This window comes from Triticum urartu, chromosome 4, assembly GCF_003073215.2.
Source record: "Triticum urartu cultivar G1812 chromosome 4, Tu2.1, whole genome shotgun sequence".
Classification (NCBI taxonomy): domain Eukaryota; kingdom Viridiplantae; phylum Streptophyta; class Magnoliopsida; order Poales; family Poaceae; genus Triticum; species Triticum urartu.
In genome coordinates, this window is record NC_053025.1 from 468413230 (window position 1) to 468433044 (window position 19815).

Consider the following 19815-nt stretch of genomic DNA (forward strand, 5'->3'; position numbering starts at 1 on the left):
ACATCCCCGGCGTATGATGCGGCTGATCGGCCACCTCGCGGCCGCGACAGAGAGACATTCCAGCCAAAAGCTCAGCCCGCACCCCGACGTCATTCAAATAAAAAGGCAGGGGGAAATACGCCAGACCTGTGAGACGTATTGGAGGACAAAGCAAAACATGCAAGATCGATCTACGGATCACGAGGGCGCGCCACTATGGGAGACGATAATCGTCACGCCGGATACAGTAAAAGAAAGTCTGGCCGGGCCTAACATAGCGGGCAAGACTCATTCGAGCTGCGTCGCGATATAGCCCAGTATAGAGGCGCCGCACACCCCTTATGCTTCACAGACGAAGTGATGGATCATCAAATCCCAGAGGGTTTCAAACTCGTAAATATAGAATCATACGACGGCACAACAGATCCTGCGGTATGGATTGAGGATTTCCTCCTACACATCCACATGGCCTGCGGTGATGACCTACATGCCATCAAATACCTCCCACTCAAACTCAAAGGACAAGCTCGGCATTGGCTCAACAGCTTGCTAGAAGAGTCCATTGGCTGTTGGGAAGATCTGGAAGCCGCATTCCTTAACAACTTTCAGGGCACTTATGTACGACCACCAGATGTCGATGACTCACATAATTCAGCAGCCAGAGGAATCGGCCAGGCAATTCTGGACACGGTTCCTAACAAGAAAAATCAAATTGTCAACTGTTCGGATGCAGAGGCCCTAGCAGCTTTCAAGCACAACATCCGCGGCGAGTGGCTAGCCCGGCACCTTGGTCAGGAAAAGCCGAAATCTATGGCAGCCCTCACGACACTCATGACCCGCTTTTGTGCGGGAGAAGACAGCTGGCTGGCTCGCAGTAATAACATATCAAAGAACCATGGTACTTTGGATACCAAGGATGGCAATGGCAGGTCACGTCGCAACAAACATAAGCGCCGCATTAACAACAACAATACCGAGGATACGGTAGTCAATGCCGGATTCAAAGGCTCTAAACCCGGTCAGCGGAAAAAGCCATTTAAGAGAAGCACCCCGGGCCCATCCAGTTTGGACCGTATACTCGATCGCTCATGTCAAATACACGGCACTCCCGACAAGCCAGCCAATCACACCAACAGGGATTGTTGGGTGTTCAAGCAGGCCGGCAAGCTAAATGCCGAAAACAAAGATAAGGGGTCACATAGCGATGACGAGGAGGAGCCCCAGCAGCCGAACACCGGAGGACAGAAGAGGTCCCCCCCCCAACAAGTGCGGACGGTGAACATGATATACGCAACCCACATCCCCAAGAGGGAGCGGAAGCGTGCTCTCAAGGACGTATATGCGTTGGAGCCAGTCGCCCCAAAGTTCAACCCATGGTCTTCCTGTCCGATCACCTTCGATCGTAAGGACCACCCCACTAGTATTCGTCATGGCGGATTCGCCGCATTGGTCCTCGGCCCAATCATTGACGTATTTCACCTCACTCGAGTCCTAATGGACGGCGGCAGGAGCCTGAACCTGCTTTATCAGGACACAGTGCGCAAAATGGGTATAGACCCCTCAAGGATCAAACCCACCAAAATGACCTTTAAAGGCGTCATACCAGGTGTAGAGGCCCATTGCACAGGCTCGGTAACACTGGAAGTGGTCTTTGGATCTCCGAATAACTTCCGAAGCAAAGAGTTAATCTTCAACATAGTCCCGTTCCGCAGTGGCTATCATGCACTGCTAGGGCGAACTGCATTCGCAAGATTCAATGCGGTACCGCATTATGCATATCTCAAGCTCAAGATGCCAGGACCACGGGGGGTCATCACAGTCAATGGAAACACAGAGCGCTCTCTCCGCACGGAGGAGCACACTGTGGCCCTCGCAGCAGAAGCATAAAGCAGCCTCTTAAGGCAATCCACTAGTTCGGCGATTAAGGACCCATACACCTTCAAGCGCGCCCGGAGTAATTGGCAACAGGACCGCCTGGCACGTTCCGAGCTCGCATAGCAATGCGGCCCCCACCCCGGTCCCAGCCAAACGGCGAAATCCGTGCCACGCGTACATAATTACGCATTAAAAATACCATGGGCACAGGCGGGAAGGGGGGCACGACGGTGACACGCCCCAAGTAGCGGCTTAAACCACACTAGGGGCTTCCCGCTTTGTTATTTTTCTCTTTCAGGATGTCAATCTCTGGAAACCATGTCCGGCAGTGCGATTGCCGAACACTTGATGCAGTATCCAAGCAGGCAGAAAGCTACGTCACACCACGGAACTCCCAGGATGGATTACGATAACGAGTGAAATATTTGCTTTGATACTATTCCTCAGCTTGCCCTTGGAAGGGACATGTCAAAACAGTCCTACTTTTTTGCTTATCGCACTACTTGTATAATTCTGCTTTAACGCACCTTTTTTAATAAAACATGCATAGCATTAAGACTATTATTGCATTCTTCTTTATATATATATATATATGTTCATTCATGACATCCAGCACCCGTACACTCTGGTACGGCCAATATGCTAGGGGCTTAAGCATACCCCATAATACGGCGTGAGAAGTCCGAACACTTTCGACAGTGCGACACCCCGAACTTATAGCATTATATGCATCAGCTCCGAATCATGTCTTGGGTCAATAGTTGGGTTTGCCCGGCTCCCATGTTTTGGTACCTTACGTTCCGCTATATCAGCTAAGGTAGCATTGGGAGAACTATCGCGATTGTGCCCCAGTTTTGCTGGGCTAAGCACCTCAGTAGAGAAAGCTAAAACTGACTGTCATGATAAGGCGAGAGACTGGTCGCTGTTCGAGAGGTTTCGAGTCCCTAAAGGCTCATGCCGCTTAGAGCGAGGAGTCGGCCCTGTCCGGCTTAAGGCGTGTATCGCGCCCCAAATTCGGCCTTCCGAATACTAGGGGCTTCGCCGAAATTTAAAATTATAGAATTCTATGGCTAAGTGAGAGTGATAACGCATTATAGTCCGATTGCCTTGTTCGTTGTGCTGAGCACCTCCCTTGAAGGACCCAACAATGGGAACAAGAGTGCTCAGGTTTATCCCGAACACCCCAGCACTCGTGGCGTGGGGGCAGAAGCCGACGACTAGCCATCTCTCAGATTTGATAAACAGCCGAACAGAAGGTAATATTTTAAATTCAAACAAGCGTTGCATAGTGCATATGAACAAGTTTTCATAAATACAGGATTACACGAGCGAGTTTACTCGAATATTATATCTTTCGTACACTCGTCTGCTACGAGACGAGCACCCATCAGGACACCCTCATAGTACATCTCGGGGTGGCGATGCTCCTTGCCCTGCGGCGGCCCTTCCTTCACCAGCTTCACGGTGTCCATCTTGGCCCATTGCACCTTCACACGGGCGAAAGCCCGGCATGCACCTTCGATGCAGATGGATTGCTTGATGACTTCAAGCCATGGGCAGGCATCGACAAGCCGCCTCACCAGGCCGAAGTAGCTGTTGGGAAGGGCATCGCCAGGCCACATCCGTACTATAAAGCCCTTCATGGCCTGTTCGGCCGCCTTGTGCAGCTCGACCAGTTGCTTCAGCTGGTCGCTCAGAGGCATCGAGTGTTCGGTCCCAGTATACTAAGACCAGAACAGCTTCTCCGTTGAGCTTCCCTCCTCGGCCTGGTAAAACTGTGCGGCATCTGACACGCCACGAGGCAAATCTGTGAATGCTCCTGGAGAGCTCCGGATTCGGGTAAGTAACAAGTAATTCACTTTCACATGCTTGCTTTGCATATAGAATGCCTTACCCGCCACTATCTTCTTCATCGCATCAATCTCCTGGAGGGCCTTTTAGGCTTCGGCCTTGGCACTCTTTGCGCTCTCGAGGGCCGCGGCAAGCTCGGACTCTCGCGTCTTCAAGTCAAGCTCCAACGCCTCGTGCTTCGTCACAAGAGCGTGGAGCTCTTGCTGCACCTCGCCCACCCAAGCCTCATGCCTCTCCCGTTCGGTGCGCTCCTTGGCCGCTTTGTTTTCGGCCTCGGATAGCGCTTGCTTCAGGGTCGCCACCTCGGTTGTGGCCGCTGGCAAATTTATGATGATCCTGTCATTTTGCAATCGCATTCTTTTTATACATATTCATAGACTAGGTACTACTTACCTTTGTTCTCCTCGAGCTGCCTCTTGGCAAGGCCGAGCTCGTCCTTGGACCCTTTAAGGTCCTCCTTCAGTGCGGCGACCTCTGCAGTCAGTGCGACAGAGGCCAACAACGAAGCCTGCATACGCATATAGACATACTTATATTAGACTCCTGTGATATTGTTTGATCCTCTGTTCGGCTTTTCTTTTTGAACACCGAACAGAGCATCATGGGCTACTGTCTATGCGGTAATATTTTTCCTATATTTCAAAAACTTACCTCAAAGCCTGTTAGAAGGCTGGCACAGGCTTCAGTCAGTCCGCTCTTGGCGGACTAAACCTTCTGGACCACCGCACTCATAATAGTGCGGTGCTCTTCATCGATGGAAGCACTGCGAAGCGCTCCCAGCAGGTTGTCCGGTGCCTCTGGATGGACAGAGGTCACCGGCACAGGCGTCTTGCCCCTTTTGGAAGGAGGCCGCCTTCTCGAGTCCGGAACCACTGGGGGTTCCGGCGCGGTGTTCGGCTGAGGGCCGAACTCGGAGCCCTCGGGAGCCTTGCTCCCTCTGCTCCCAGAATCCGGGAGGTCACCTCGAGGCGCCTCCGGGACTGTCTCCCCTCGACCCGGTGCCTCTTGAAACAACACCTCGGCGTTGTCCGTAGGGCAAGGGGAGGTGGCGTCGGAAGTGGATCGCTATCCATATCCGACGAGCCCAGAGAGTCGTCCGACGATACATCGATACGGGCTCGTGGTGGTCTGCATAATCATAATTTGGCGTTAGGAGAAGAAGTGCGACAAAGGTATGCTATGAATTACTCTGGCATCCAGATACTTACGACTTCACCAGGGGCTTAGCCCTGAGCAGCCACTCGTCTTCGCCTTCGGCGGAGGTGGTGGAGTAGTTTGGAAGGAGGGTCCTTCCCTTCTTGGACCCTTCACCCCCCCGGTTGGGCGGCCTTCCTTTTCTTGTCTCCCCCAATTGGAGGGGGAGCATCTTCATCCTCCTCCTCGTCTTCGGGAGAGGAGTGCGTCGCGGAGTTATCGGACGATGAATCCGATAACACCTAGCATCGGGAACTCTTTCGGGTTCCCTTGGCCTTCTTGGTCTTCTCCGACACCTTGTAAGGAGCCAGAGTCAGCATCTCCGTTAGGAGAGCGTCCGCAGTGTCTTCGGGCAGAGGGGCCAGACAGTTAATCTGCCCCGACGTCTCCACCCAGTCCTGTCAAAGGCATGGAGCTCAGACCCCGCACATGATTAAGCTAGGGGAAATAAAATATCCTACCAGATGTATAGAACTCACCGAATGTGCTCGGCGCTTCGCGCTTAGCCCGCGGTCCTCGGTGAGAGAGGGAGGGACCTCGGCGCCCTTAAACAGCACCCTCTAGACGTCTTTGTGTGTCGTATCGAAGAGCTCTCTCAGAGTCTGGTGCTGGGCCGGGTCGAACTCCCACAAGTTGAAATCCCGTTGTTGACACGGGAGGATCCCGCGGATGAGCATGACCTGGACTATGTTGACAAGCTTGAGCTTCTTGCTCGCCATATTCTGGATACATTTCTGGAGTCCGTCCAGCTCCACCGATGAACCCCAGGACATGCCCTTCTCTTTCCAGGAGGTGAGCCACATGGGGATTCCGGATCGAAACTCAGGGGCAGCCACCCAGTTGGTGTCGCACGGCTCGGTGATGTAGAACCACACCGATTGCCACCCCTTTATGGTCTCCACGAAGGAGCCTTCAAGCCATATGACGTTGGGCATCTTGCCCACCATGGCTCCGCCGCATTCTGCTTGTTGGCCGTCCACCACCTTCGGCTTGATATTGAACGTCTTTAACCATAGGCCGAAGTGGGGCCGGATGCGGAGGAAAGCCTCACACACGACGATGAACGCCGAGATGTTGAGGATGAAGTTTGGGGCCAGATCATGGAAGTCGAGCCCGTAGTAGAACATGAGACCATAGACGAATGGATGGAGGGGAAACCCCAGTCCACGGAGGAAGTGGTGGAGGGAGACTACCCTCTCGTGAGGTTCAGGGGTAGGAATGATCTGCCCCGCAGCGGGCAGCTGATGCGCGATGTTCGCGGCTAAGTATCCGGCTCTGCACAGCTTCTTGATGTGTCCCTCCGTAACGGAGGAAGCCATCCATTTTCCTCCCACTCCGGACATGATTGGAGAAGGTTGAGGGGAAGGATGTGGACTTGGGCGTTGGAGCTCGAGTGCGCAAGAATGGATGGGCAAGGAGGAAGAAGGCGTGGGTAGAAAAAGGTTAAACCTTCTCCCTTTATAAGGGCGGCCGAAACTATGCACCCCCACTAGCCTGGTAAAACTCGCTTATCCAAGCGCCGTAGTCGATGGCGCGGTTGGGTTACCCACGCCCGTATTGATGAGAATCCCGTAATAAGGGGGACGCGATCTCTGCTTTGACAAGACGTGTCGAAAAACTGCCTCGCGTTATGTGCGGGGCTAGTTAAAGGAAACGGTTCGAATAATCACCAGGCCATGGCATAATGTCATGTTTCCAAAACAAGTCAGCAGATTAGATTTGTGGAAATATTATTCTCTCTATGGTGGTATGTGGAACTTATTTTGCAGGGTCGGGCACTATCCTTATATTCAAATTGTTCCGTGCTGTATTCAGAGGAGGAACCTGCCTTGCAATGCCAAAGACAATATTGCGCGCCGGACTCATCGTCATTGAAGCCTTGTTCAGGGGCTACTGAGGGAGTCCTGGATTAGGGGGTCTTCGGACAGCCGGACTATATCCTTTGGCCGGACTATTGGACTATGAAGATACAAGATTGAAGACTTCGTCTCGTGTCCGTATGGGACTCTACTTGGCGTGGAAGGCAAGCTAGGCAATACGAATATGTGTATCTCCTCCTTTGTAACCGACTTTGTGTAACCCTAGCCCCCTCTGGTGTCTATATAAACTGGAGGGTTTTAGTCCGTAGGACAACATACAATCATACCATAGGCTAGCTTTTAGGGTTTAGCCTCTCCAATCTCGTGGTAGATCAACTCTTGTAATACACATATCATCAAGAATAAATCAAGCAGGACGTAGGGTTTTACCTCCATCAAGAGGGCCCGAACCTGGGTAAAACATCGTGTCCCTTGCCTCATGTTACCATCCGCCTTAGACGCATAGTTCGGGACCCCCTACCCGAGATCCGCCGGTTTTGACACCGACAGTCCTGTTCACCGATTAGACTCTGAGTCAACTCCAAACTAATGGTCAAACTTGAGTTTTTAAATGGTTGTGGGGTACATATCGGGGCCGCTATCAATAGTATCTATCTACTATCTGGTTAATCTCCGGTGTCTACTATGAGTTTCATGTTGGGTGGGAAACAAACAGTAAAGAAGCCATTATCTGTATTTTTAACTGAAGCCATTATCTGCCTGCTATTATTGGTTTTGGGTCTATCCACAGGTTGCTACCATCACTCTAGATTTCTACATGCACTCCTTACATAATCTCACTATGTTTTATTCCTATGCATGACAGTTATTGTAAACAATGGAACTGAACATGTAGAGCAAAAGAGATGAGCCTTGCGTGGCAATAAAATTTCATGTAGGCGTCACTCCATGGTAGGCGCAAAGGCAGCCCCCCTCCACGCATTTCGGATTGTAATCGAGAGGAAGATAGCTGTTCTGAGGGGGATTTAGAAGGAGAAGACAACTCCTATTTACCCCCTGAGGTCTTCGCTCTAACTTGGCATGCTGATGTTGGTTATATCATGCATATGGTGTCTTGCATTGCTTACTTTATACATCAAATATGTCATCTGCTTAGTTTATACATCCTTTGTGCGAATGCCATCTATTTAGTTTATTCATCGTTTATGTGAATTATGCAACGCCATCTTGTTTAGCCAGGCATCATATGTGTGAATTTTGCAATGCCATCCTGCTTAGCCAGTCATCTTATATGTAAATTATATCATGCCATCCTTTTTTCGTTACATATTACATTTGTCAACAATGTTAGTGCATTCAACTGCTCTTCGTGTGCATCAGCCATTTGACACGGTGATGGCAAATTCTGGAGTGAAAACAAGGTCTTCAGAGCAGACTATGCTATCTGACGAAGCGCATATCTCGCTGGTTACGAATAGCTCCTCAGAGGAGGATTCAGAGACAGATGACCAGACCTATTCCCCCCCGAGGTGTATGCTCTAACTTGGCAGGGTTATGTTGCTCATATCGTGCATATGGTGTCTCGCATTGCTATGTCATTTGATTAGTTTAGACATGCTTTGTGTGAATGCCACCTGTTCAGTGTCTAATTACTATATATGTGAATTATGCATTGCCATCTTGTTGCAAGACATTATATATGTAAATTATACAATGCTATCTTGTTGCAAAGGCATTATATATGTGAATTATGCAATGCCATGCTGTTTAGCCAATCATCCTGTATGTGAATTATATCATGCTATCATTTTTTTGTATTATGTGTTCCATTTGTCGACAACGTTTGTATATTCAACTACTATTCCTGTGCATCAGCCATTTGAAGCGGTGATGGAAGTATCTGGAGTGAAAACAAGGTATTCAAAGCAGACAATGCTACCTGCTGAAGCAGACATCTTGGTGGTTACAGAGAGCTCCTCAGAGGAGGATTCAGAGACTGATGAACAGTCCTATTTCCCCCCTAAGGTCTATGCTCAAACTTGGCAGGGTTATATTACCCATGTCATGCATGTTGTCTTGCATTGCTTAGTTTTTACATCATATATGGATTGTCATCTGCTTACTTGCTTACTATATAAATCATATATTTTAATTATATCATGCCATCATGTTTACATAGTACATACACATCATCTATCTGAATTATGGCATGGCAACCCATTTAATAAAGACATCATATAGTTATATCATCTTATCATGTTTAGTGTTTACAGTCATCATATTTTGAATTATGGCATCCTATCCGTGAATGTATGTGAATTATGGCATGCCAACCTATTTAATAAACACATTATATAGTTATGTCATGTCATCCTATTTACATAGTCTCATATTTTGAACTATGTCTTTCCATCTTTTCTAGTTAGCCATCATAATGTGAAATTGTGTCATGCTATCCTGTTTAGTTAGCCATCATAGATGTGAAATTGTGTCATGCTATCCTGTTTGGTTAGACAACATAAATATGCATTATTTCATGCCCTCTTTTATTCCCCACTATCCATTGCACCTGTCTATCATACAATGTCTATACTTCCAATTACTTTTCTTGTTTATCAGCCATTTGAATTGGAGAGCGTGATGGCAGTATCTAAGGGAGTAACAACACGGTCTTCAGAAAAGATAGTGCTACCAGTTGATGCAGATAGAGCCACGGTTGTACTTGCCCAAGGACCAGATCCACCACACATAACCCAGACTCTCACAGATTGTACCCCTACCCAGTTGGACAGAGAACCAGCTACACCCCTTCTAACCCCAACCCCGGCAGATAGTAACCCAGTTCCAGTTGACACAGCACCGTCTCCACCACAAAGCACCCAAACACGAGCAGTTAGTAAGGGAACTGCAGTGCCCAAAGCACGAGGACCACCACTCCGAATCCCAACTCAACGCTTAAAGGAGAAGAAGATTTGTTCTCATGTCAGGTTCTGTAGCTATGGTTCATACTCCTTTGCTCTTGCATTACTGTATTTACTCATACCAACTATTTTCAAATTTGAAGGATGGAATTGAAACTCCAATGGTGCAACAGGTATGTTTTAAACCTGTTTCTTTAACTGGTTTGCTGCTGTAACCTGCTCTATGTTGATTTCAGTTTCAATTGACTAAACAGTTATGTTCTCATGTCATGCACATTACAAGTGTTGTTATTGCTCTATAGTTACCCACACTTATATTCTGTCTATTCTGCTTTGTCTTGAACAAATATTATTTGAACTGTGTCTCTATCTTGATTTGGCAACAAAAACTAGAATGATATAGACCATAAAGTGACCATGGTATATAGATATATGTTTGTTTCATGCTGTTATCCTGTCCACTTTACTACTGAACTCATTTACCAAAATGAGTTTCATATACAACATGGTAAACATGTGATGTGTCTGCTTGTTTCTCTTTTAGAATGCGGACAAAATATTGGAGAACAGTACCGCGTTATCCAATGGTAAAGGAAGTAATGCAGATAAGGTTCAAGATAGTGAGACATCCCTGTTGGTCTCCAAGAAAGCTGATAAAAACTATCTTGACGACAGTGAGGGAACCCAAAAGTCCTGTCTTGATGTAGTGTTCGAGTTACTGGCCACTACTGCTGGCACAAGCTCTTCGAACTCGCTGCCTGAATCAGTTCGTCTTCTTGAGTCTCAACTTCAAGTTGAAAGACATCGATCAGATGTGCTGCGACAGGAAGCTGAAGGACTGAGGAAGTCCCTGCAGAATTCAGATGCATATTTTCTGGTGCAACAGCAAGCGCTGGAGGATTTAAGCGCCAAATAAGAGAAAGTTAATAATATTGCTAAGCATCTTGCCAGCATTATGGGTACCCAGGATATTGTTTCTTGAGATCTTCTGAAGTGGTTTCAGTTCTGGATTTGTTTTGCTGCAGCGTTTATTTGCGCTGGTCGCCAACTTTGACAACCAGTGTATATGATATGCTGTTTTGTTCCCTATATTTGCACTGGTGGCGAACTTTGATGCCGAGTGGATGTAATATGTGTAATAGCCGTGATAGCCTAGCGTTAGTTGCTTGCTTATTTATTTCCTTCTTGCCTTGTTTATTTGTTTGCTTATAGTCATTGCAGTTCTTTTTCCGCGGTTAGCTAGTGGCTGCAATAACCTATTTTTTAAAACTAGGCCACAATAACCATGGGCTAATATTTACTGTAGTGACACTGGGCCTCCTACTGGCCGTAGAAATAGTGGGCCTTCTACGGGCCGTAGAAACAATGGGCCTTCTACGGGCCGTAGAAACAATGGGCCTTCTGTGGACCGTATCATCAATGGGCCTTATACGGGTCGTATGATCGATTGGCCAAACATGGGCCAAACAAATCGCATTATGGCCGTAAACGGGCTAGAGTTGGAATCGTCCGTTCATGGGCCGACCATAACGGGCCATCGTTAATAGGCCGTATTTGATGACGCTATGAAAACGGCCCAACGTATTAACGGACCACAAACGGGCCGACTATAACCACGGGCTGAATTTGGCCCACAAGCAGAAAATGATAGTAATGGGCTGTAAGTAAACGGATGCTGGAAATGAGCCCAAGAATAAATGGGCTCTGAGAAAGCCGAAAGATAACATGGGCTGGAAACGGCCCAACGGAATAACGGGCGTTAATGGGTATAAAGTGATACACTGTTCATTACGGGCCAGTTTCACCACGGGCCGTTAATGGGTGTAAAGTGATACACTGTTCATTACGGGCCAGTTTCACCATGAGCCATTAATAGGCCAAGAGTTACATAGGGACTCATATGGGCCGAAAGACGTCATGGGCCATACATGCGCCAGAAGTGAAAAACGGGCTGGAGTCATATTGGATGGCCCAAATGAGGCTACTGGGCCTAATTCGGATAGGGCGTAACGATCCTTGGATTAGCGGGCTGTAAATGGGCTATATGCGAACAGGCCGTTAACAGGCTTTCCATGGGCCGGACCGCCACCTTTTGACCAAGTCAAACGGGCCGGCCTTTTCCTAGGAATGGGCCTCTATTGGGCCGTGCCACGTGTCTACGTATCATAGGCGCATTCCGTCCAATGAGTGGATGACATCTGTCCCAACGATGAGCCGACACGTGTTTCCTCCAGCCAATGATGATTTTACACGTGGAAAGTCCCCATTGGTCGGGGCTGTTAACGGGTTATCGGATCCAAAACCCGACCCGATAGCTTAATGGTGTTCCGTTACGGTGGATGCCACGTGTCGGTCACCCTTGACAAAAGCACTTCTGTGACGCGCGATTTATCGTCATGGAAGTGGACACTTTCCTGATGATAATTTTGGTAATGTCATGGAACACTTATACGACAACACAGGTATGATTATCTTGATTCTATCATAAAATCGTCATGGACGTACATGCATGACAAAAAACGCGACCTACTGTGACAAACACGTATCATCACAGAAGTGTATTTTTTTTGTAGTGATAATGGATACTAGGGATCAAACCCTAACAAAACTAACTCTATTACATGATAAATCTCATCCAACCCATCACCGTCCAGTAAGCCTACGATGGAATTACTCACACACGACGGTGAGCATCATGAAATTGGTGATGGAGGAAGGTTGATGATGATGATGGCGACAGATTCCCCTCTCCGGAGCCCTGAACGGACTCCACATCAGCCCTCCCGAGAGATTTTAGGGCTTGGCGGCGGCTCCGTATCGTAAAACATGATGAATCCTTCTCTGTGATTTTTTTCTCCACGAACGTGAATATATAGAGTTGGAGTTGAGGTCGATGGAGCACCAGGGGGCCCACGAGGCAGGGGCACGCCCAGGGGGGTAGGCGCACCCCCCACCCTCGTGGACAGGGTGTGGGGCCCCTGGACTTGATTCTTTTGCTAGTATTTTTTATATATTCCAAAAAACATTCTTCGTTGATTTTTAGGTCATTCTGAAAACTTTTATTTCTGCACAAAAATAACACCATGGCAATTCTGCTGAAAACAACGTCAGTCCGGGTTAGTTCCATTCAAATCATGCAAGTTAGACAAGGGAAAAAGTGTTTGGAAAAGTAGATACGATGGAGACGTATCAACTCCCCAAGCTTAAACCTTTGCTTGTCCTCAAGCAATTTAGTTGATAAACTGAAAGTGATAAACAAAAACTTTTACAAACTCTGTTTGCTCTTGTTGTTGTAAATATGTAAAGCCAGCATTCATGTTTTCAGCAAAGATTATGAACTAACCATATTCATAATAACATTTAGGTCTCATGTTTACTCATATCAATGGCATAATCAACTAGCGAGCAATAATAATAAATCTTGGATGACAACTCTTTCTCAAAACAATCATAATATGATATAACAAGATGGTATCTCGCTAGCCCTTTCTGAGACCGCAAAACATAACTGCAGAGCAGTTCTGAAGATCAAGGGCTGACTGGAAATTGTAATTCATGGTAAAAGAGATCCAGTCACAGTCATACTCAATGTAAACTAATAGTAATGCATGCAAATGACAACGGTGCTCTCCAACTGGTGCTTCTTAATAAGAGGATGATGACTCAACATAAAAGTAAATAGATAGGCCCTTCGTAGAGGGAAGCAGGGATTTGTAGAGGTGCCAGAGCTCGGTTTTGAAATAGATATGAATAATGTCTTGAGCGGTATACTTTCATTGTCAACATAACAACTGAGAGATCTCGATATCTTCCATGCTACACACATTATAGGCGGTTCCCAAGCAGAATGGTAAAGTTTATACTCCCCCACCACCAACAAGCATCAATCCATGGCTTGACTGAAACAACGGGTGCCTCCAACTAACAACAATCCTGGGGGAGTTTTGTTTGCAATTATTTTGATTTGGTTTGAGCATGGGACTGGGCATCCTGGTGACCAGCCATTTTCTCGTGAGTGAGGAGCGGAGTCCACTCCTCTTGAGAATAACCCGCCTAGCATGGAAGATACAGACAACCCTTGTTGATACATGAGCTATTCGATCATACAAAACAGAATTTCATTTGAAGGTTTAGAGTTTGGCACATACAAATTTACTTGGAACGACAGGTAGATACCGCATATAGGAAGGTGTGGTGGACTCATATGGGATAACTTTGGGGTTTATGGAGTTGGATGCACAAGCAGTATTCCCGCTTAGTACAAGTGAAGGCTAGAAAGAGACTGGGAAGCGACCTGCTAGAGAGCGACAACAGTCATGAACATGCATTAAAATTAATCAACACTGAGTGCAAGCATGAGTAGGATATAATTCACCATGAACATAAATATCATGGAGGCTATGTTGATTTTGTTTCAACTACATGCGTGAACATGTGCCAAGTCAAGCCACTCGAATCGTTCAAAGGAGGATACCACCCTATCATACCACATCACAACCATTTTAATAGCATGTTGGCACGCAAGGTAAACCATTATAAACTCCTAGCAAATTAAGCATGTCATGAGCAACTATAATCTCTAATTGTCATTGCAAACATGTTTCATTCATAATAGGCTGAATCAGGAACGATGAACTAATCATATTTACAAACAAGACATGTCGAGTTCATACCAGCTTTTCTCATCTCAATCAATCCATCATATATCCTCATTATTGCCTTTCACTTGCATGACCGAACGGTGTGGATAATAATAATAATAGTGCACGTGCATTGGACTAAGCTGGAATCCGCAAGCATTTAATACAAGGGAGAAGACAAGGTAATATGGGCTCTTGGTTAGATCAACAATAATGCATATGAGAGCCACTTAACATTTTCATCATGGTCTTCTCCTCTCAACCCCCAAAGAAAAAGAAATAAAACTATTTACACGAGAAAACTCCCAACAAGCAAAAGAAGAACGAGAAATCTTTTTGGGTTTTTAATTATTACTACTACAAGCATGGAAAGTAAACTAGCTAAAAGCTACAACTAATTTTTTTGGTTTTTATTAAGGTTTTCAAACACACAAGAAGAATACTAAAAAAGAAAATAAACTAGCATGGATGATATAATGAAAAAGTATGAGCACCGACAACTGGCATGAGTGTGTGAACATGAATGTAATGTCGGTGAGAAATACGTACTCCCCCAAGCTTAGGCTTTTGGCCTAAGTTGGTCTATGGCCATGGCTAGCCTGGTGGAAATCCAAAGTTGTGACATGGGTTGTATTGAGATGCAGCAGCTATTGCCTCACGAGCTGCAGCTTGGAGGCGGGCTGCCTCCGTCCTCCTCTTGTACTCGTTCGCCTCCTCCCTGGTTATAACATATCTCCCTTTTGTCTGAAAGTCAAAGAAAGCATGAGCATGGAGAGTAACATGGATGGTGCGCCGTCTGTCAAAGATTAGTCGGTACTGGAGAAACTGATCGTTCCTCTCAACAAACTGAGGACGAACCATAGCATTATAATCTAGATAAGCAGGAGGCAATTCAATATCATTCTCATGTATGGGTATCTCAAGAAAATTAGCTACACGAGTTGCATAAATTCCACCAAACAAGTCTCCACTTAAACTATTAAGATGCAACCTATGTGCAATAATAGCCCCCAAGTTATATTGTTTATCACCCAATACCGCACTCTTGAGGACATTAAGATCTGGAACGCACATGTGGCAAGCCTCATCTTTACCGTTAATGCATCTACCACGAAGAGAGCAAAATAATGTATGGCAGGAAAATGAATGCTCCCTATGATAGCTTGTGTTATTTCTCTAGATTCCCCCACAGTGATACTAGCAAGAAAGTCTTTAAATTCAGATTTGTGAGGTTCACTAACATTACCCCATTGCGGAGGTTTACAAGCAGTATTAAAATCTTCTAAATTCTTAGTATAAGATTTATCATAGAGATCAAATAGGACAGTGTGAGAATTGCGTGATGATATAAATTTAAACCTTCTCACAAAGGAATCAGTTAGGTGATAATATTGGGGGCACTTATCTGACACGAAGCTCTCAAGTTCAGCATTACGCACATACGCGTCAAATTCCTCCTTAATTCCTGCTTGGAAGATAAAATCTTCTGACGTCCATTCACAAGGCCGCACTTGAGCTTCTCTTCCGGCTCACGTATCACGGGCCCGTGTCCTTGCTTCCTTGAGGAACCACCTTGGTATATTTTCCTAAACATATTTCTTCCTCTGAAAAATTTCTAAATTTTTTAGTAAATCAAAACTAAAAGTGAACCAAACTCAACAAAATTGGTAGCAACTACTCATACAAGTGCCTAGAGGCTATTGATAACCCACAAGTATAGGGGATCGCAACAGCTTTCGAGGGTAGAGTATTCAACCCAAATTTATTGATTCGACACAAGGGGGGCCAAAGAATATTCTCAAGTATTAGCAGCTGAGTTGTCAATTCAACCACACCTGGAAACTTAATATCTGCAGCAAAGTGTTTAGTAGCAAAGTAATATGATAGTAGTGATAACAGTAACAATAGTAAAAGTAATGTTTTTGGTATTTTGTAGTGATGATAGCAATAGCAACGGGAAAGTAAATAAGCAAAGAACAATATATGGAAAGCTCGTAGGCAATGGATCGGTGATGGAGAATTATGCCGGATGCGGTTCATCATGTAACAGTCATAACCTAGGGTGACACAGAACTAGCTCCAGTTCTTTGATATAATGTAGGCATGTATTCCGAATATAGTCATACATGCTTATGGAAAAGAACTTGCATGACATCTTTTGTCCTACCCTCCCGTGGTAGCGGGGTCCTTACGGAAACTAAGGGATATTAAGGCCTCCTTTTAATAAAGAACTAGAACAAAGCATTAACACATAGTGAATACATGAACTCCTCAAACTACGGTCATCATTGGTAAGTATCCCGATTATTGTCACTTCGGGGTTAACTGATCATAACACATAATAGGTGACTATAGACTTGCAAGATAGGATCAAGAACACTCATATATTGGTGAAAACATAATAGGTTCAGATCTGAAATCATGGCACTCGGGCCCTAGTGACAAGCATTAAGCATAGCAAAGTCATAACAACATCAATCTCAGAACATAGTGGACACTAGGGATCAAACCCTAAAAAAACTAACTCGATTACATGATAGATCTCATCCAACCCATCACCGTCCAGCAAGCCTACGATGGTGAGCATCATGAAATTGGTGATGGAGGATGGTTGATGATGACGATGGCAACGGATTCCCCTCTCCGGAGCCCCGAACGGACTCTAGATCAGCCCTCCTGAGAGGTTTTAGGGCTTGGCGGCGGCTCCGTATCGTAAAACGCGATGATTTCTTCTCTATGATTTTTTCTCCCCGAAACTCAATATATGGAGGTGGATTTGGGGTCGGAGAGGCAACAGGGGGCCCACGAGGTAGGGGGGCGCGCCCCCACCCTCGTGGGGAGACTGTGGGCCCCCCTAGCCTTCATCTTTGGCAGGTATTTTTCTTATTTTATGAAAAGTGGATCCGTGAAGTTTCAGGTCATTCCGAGAACGTTTGCTCCTGCACATAAATAACACCATGGTAATTCTGCTGAAAACAGCATCAGTCCAGGTTAGTTCCATTCAAATCATGCAAGTTAGAGTCCAAAACAAGGGCAAAAGTGTTTGGAAAAGTAGATACATTGGAGACGTATCAACTCCCCCAAGCTTAAACCTTTGCTTGTCCTCAAGCAATTCAGTTGATAAACTGAAAGTGATAAAGAAAATTTTTTACAAACTCTGTTTGCGCTTGTTGTTATAAATATGTAAAGCCAGCATTCAAGTTTTCAGCAAAGATTATAACTAACCACATTCACAATAACGCATAGGTCTCAAGTTTACTCATATCAATGGCATAATCAACTAGCGAGGCATAATAATAAATCTCTGATGACAACATTTTCTCAAAACAATCATAATATGATATAACAAGGTGGTATCTCGCTAGCCCTTTCTGAGACCACAAAACATAAATGCAGAGCACCTTTAAAGACCAAGGACTGACTAGACATCGTAATTCATGGTAAAAGAGATCCAGTCAAGTCATACTCAATGTAAACTAACAGTAATGAATGCAAATGACGGCGGCGCTCTCCAACTGGTGCTTTTTAATAAGAGGATGATGACTCAGCATAAAAGTAAATAGATAGGCCCTTCGCAGAGGGAAGCAGGGATTTGTAGAGGTGCCAGAGCTTGGTTTTGAAACAAAGGTGAATAATATTTTGAGCGTATACTTTCATTGTCAACATAACAACCAAGAGATGGAGATATCTTCCATGCTACACACATTATAGGCGGTTCCCAAACAGAATGGTAAAGTTTATACTCCCCCTTCGACCAACAAGCATCAATACATGGCTTGCTCAAAACAACGAGTGCCTCCAACTAACAAGAGTCCCAGGGGGAGTTTTGTTTGCAATTATTTTGATTTAGTTTGCATAAAGCATGGGACTGGGCATCCCGGTGACCAGCCATTTATCTCGTGAGTGAGGAGCGGAGTCCACTCCTCTTGAGAGTAATCCGCCTAACATGGAAGATACGGACAACCCTAGTTGATACATGAGCTATTCGTGGATACAAAATAGGATATTTATTTGAAGGTTTAGAGTTTGGCTCATACAAATTTACTTGGAACGGCTGGTATATACCGTATATAGGTAGGTATAGTGGACTCATATGGGATAACTTTGGGGTTTAAGGGATTGGATGCACAAGCAGTATTCCCGCTTAGTACAGGTGAAGGCTAGCAAAAGACTGGGAAGCGACCAGCTAGAGAGCGACAACAGTCATGAACATGCATTAAAATTAATCAACACCGAATGCAAGCATGAGTAGGATATAATCCACCATGAACATAAATATCGTGAAGGCTATGTTGATTTTGTTTCAACTACATGTGTGAACATGCGCTAAGTCAAGTCACTTAAATCATTCAGAGGGGGATACCACCCTATCATACCACATCATAACCATTTTAATAGCATGTTGGCAGGCAAGGTAAACATTTATAACTCATAGCTAATCAAGCATGGCACAAGAAACTATGATCTCTAATTGTCATTGCAAACATGTTTATTCATAATAGGCTGAATCAGGAACAATGAACTAATCATATTTACAAAAACAAAAGAGGTCGAGTTCATACCAGCTTTTCTCATCTCAACCAATCCATCATATAACATCATAATTGCCTTTCACTTGCATGACCGAACGATGTGAATAATAATAGTGCACGTGCATTGGACTAAGCTGGAATCTGCAAGCATTCAATAAACAGGAGAAGACAAGGCAATACAGGCTCTTTTGTCAGATCAACAATAATGCATATAAGATCCACTTCAACAATTTAATTATGGTCTTCTCCTATCGACCCCCAAAGAAAAGAAAAGAAATAAAACTATTTACACGGGAAAGCTCCCAACAAGCAAAAGAAGAACAGGAAATGTTTTTGGGTTTTCTTTTTAATTACTACTACAAGCATGGAAAGTAAATTGACTAAAAGCTACAACTAATTTTTTTGTTTTTTCTTAAGGTTTATTGAACACACAAGAAGAAAGCATAAAAAGGAAAATAAACTAGCATGGATGATATAATGAAAAAGTATGGGCACCGACATCTAGCAATGAGTGTGTGAACATAAATGTAATGTCGGTGGGAAATACGTACTCCCCCAAGCTTAGGCTTTTGGCCTAAGTTGGTCTATGGCCACGGCTGGCCTGGCGGATATCCATAATAGTAGTTGGGGTCGTACTGCGAGGAAGAAGAGGAAGACTCAGCTTGCCACTGGCTGACAATTATCTCCGGATGCCACTGATAATTAGACTGTCGTGGAGGATCAACTTGTGGTTCCGGCTCTGGCTCCTCAGCTGGTGCAGGGTTCCAGTAGGCGTGAATAACCTTCAACGGAACAAGGTACATTCCTACAAACAAATCAAACAAAGAACGAGCAGGCATGGTAATAGTCTCATGATGATGTTTGTTAAAGAACAATTGATATTTAAGCTCTCCTCCCCTATTCTTAACAATAAAATCATGTGCAACCATACTTTTATAATCTAAATAAACACGAGGCAGCATTTTTTCTTCCTTCTCAGAATTCCTAATAGGTATGTTAAAGT